Raw genomic sequence first — 2,825 nt, forward strand, 5'->3', positions numbered from 1 at the left:
AGCACCCCAGCTCTGATACAGACAGCAAAGAGGAAACACGATGTTCTCATAAGTCCTTGGACTCAAGAGACACTCCTCTCCTCCGATACAGATGAGCGCTTTTGTCAAGTCATTCCTGTTTATAAAGGAGGTTCACTCACACACTGCGGAAGCTAATTCTCAGGAAATACTGCCCTGTTCCTCGTGGGTCTTAGAAAGGACAAAATGGGACGGGCCAGAAGCAGGACCCTAATCTTCTGTCCGGAAATCCAGGCCTCTTCACCACTAATTTGTGCTTTTGCATTACAATGACTACTTGATTATTTAAAAATGCAAGTAATCAAAGTAATCAGTCCCATTTGAATTGTCCCCAGTCCCCTGCCTGTTGACGGACCAGAAGTGTACCTTTCAGGGTGATGATGATAATAATCGCAGTCCGGCCTTAGTGAATACTTACCAGGCTATTGTTCTAAGGGTTAGCTCTGTCCCAACTCATTTAATCACAAGTTCTAATGCTGAACAATTCACATTCACAGATCTGTTATCCATTCAGCTGGGGATAGTTGTAGAAGTAGTTAAAGACATGTGGGCTTTGGGATGAAAAGAAGCACTGTGTTTAACTTTGTAGCGTTGTGTTAATGTATGTTTAGTGTATCACACAGAACCTATTCCATGACTGTGATGTGGGATGCTCCTTCTGTATGCTGGGAATCTGTTTTAATTATCACTGGTTAATAAAGAAACTGATATGACCAATAGCCAAGCAGAATAGAGCCAGGCGGAAAATCCAAACAAAGATAAAGGGAGAAAGAAGGAATATTCAGAGAGACTCCATGTAGCCACCAGAGGAGTAAGATACCAGAACATTACCAGCAAGATATGGCCACATGGTAATATACAGATTAGTAGAAATGGGTTAATTTAATTATGAGGGCTAATCAGTAATATGCCTGAGCCATTGACCAAACAATTATAATTAATATTAAGCCTCAGAGTGATTACTTTATGAGTGGCTGTGGGACCCAGTGGAACACATAAGTTTCCAGCTACATGATTGTTTTTATAAAGCATCTCTTAGTTCTAGGAGCAACAAGAGGCCACACTGTTATCATGTTCATTTATCAAGTATAGAGGCAAGTTTAGATAGCTGAGGCTAAGAAGTGGCTGGGCATCTAAGATGGGTTTGGGGCCCCTGGTCTTGAGGCAGCCCTTCTCCCTGGGTGCTGTGTTGCGCCTCAAGAGTTTCACGTGTGTCCCAAGTAATCTCTAAATACTTTAGGAGTCGGGCAGAGCAGGCACTGTTCACACATTTCGTCTGTGTGTTTTATTCTGACCCATTTCAAACTAATCAAGTGCCCAGATCCTGAACCGTGAGAGGGTCTCAACCGTAACAGCCCTGAGACCTAGCCACTGGAGAGCAGATTAGAGTACGCCCTTCATTTGGAGTGAGAGAGCTTTCAAGTTGTGCTAGGTGAAGTATGACTCTCAGCACAATGAGTCTGCAGTTTGTGAGCGATGACTTGCTTGCTTTCTCTCTGAATAGATTTCGGAGGCATTTCTCTTGAAAAACAGCTATACTCAATTTCACACCCTGCGTACTATATCTACTATAAAATCACACTCTCTTACTAGGCTCCTTTGCCAACGAGGCCTCTGCAGCTAAAAGGTCTTCGCCAAGAAGATCCTGGCTATAAACCAATGGGCAGAAGAAGAAGAAGGCCAACCCTCTCTTCATTCTGAGGTATTCACCTGTCACTTGGACACCAAACACATGTCCAGACCACATCACACTTAATTTGGCACTGAAGGAACAGAAAGTAATCAGTGATGACATCCCAATTGTCTAACTGCGGGCTCAGAGATGAATATTATTAAAATAATGAAAACGAACTAATCCAAGCCAGAAGAAACTGAACGTAAGATACAGACCATATTCCCTTGTTCTAGCTCTGCTATCGTTAGGTGGGTTGCTGCTAGAATGTGTATTTGTGCACAGGGACTAGATTTGCTCATGAGACAATGAATTGGAAGTACTGTTTTCTTTAAGAAGACACTAGAAACGTTAATTCTATCTACATTTGCCGTGTGTGTGTGTGTGTGTGTGTGTGTGTGTGTGTGTGTGTGTGTGTAGAAGCTGGTCACAAGAATTAAGAATAGAATAGAATAGCAAAAGTTTAATGCAGAAGTAAACAAGGATGACGCCAATAGACAGGCTAATGTGGAATGTGGAAATCTCAGAGGAAACCTCAGCCCTAGACAAAGAGCTACAGGTAGTTAAGGAATGCTGAGAGTAAGAGAAATCGTCTTTTGGGGAAGAGCATACAGATTGGTTATTCAGTACCAAATGCTCTGGAAACATACACGCAAGTAGCATTACACAGATTCAGCTGGTTGTATTTATATATTTAGGCATATATAGAGGGGAGGAGGTGCGTAGGAGAGGTTGGAGTTAGGAAGGGAGGGGGGTGATATAATTACATTTCAAATAAAAAATTAACAATTCAGAATTCAAGAAGGGTTGAATACAGCTAGAAGTACTAGTGCACACCTTTAGCCTTTGTGTTGTAGAGGTAGAGGCAAGCATATCTTTGTGAGTTCCAGGACAGCCTGCTCTACATAGCAAGTTCCAGGCTAAGGAAGGCTATAGAGAGAGGCCCTGTCTCAAACACAAAACACAAAAATGTTAGTGCAAACCTACCAACCTGGAAAAAAAATCAAGGTGAATTTTCTATGGAATTTTAGGGACATTATCTGCACCTGTTGGTGTGTTGGTGTGTTGGTGGGTTGGTGTGTTGGTGGGTTGGTGGGTTGGTGGGTTGGTGGGTTGGTGGGTTGGTGTGTTGGTG

This window comes from Microtus ochrogaster, linkage group LG2 (assembly GCF_000317375.1).
Source record: "Microtus ochrogaster isolate Prairie Vole_2 linkage group LG2, MicOch1.0, whole genome shotgun sequence".
NCBI classification, from domain to species: Eukaryota; Metazoa; Chordata; class Mammalia; order Rodentia; family Cricetidae; genus Microtus; species Microtus ochrogaster.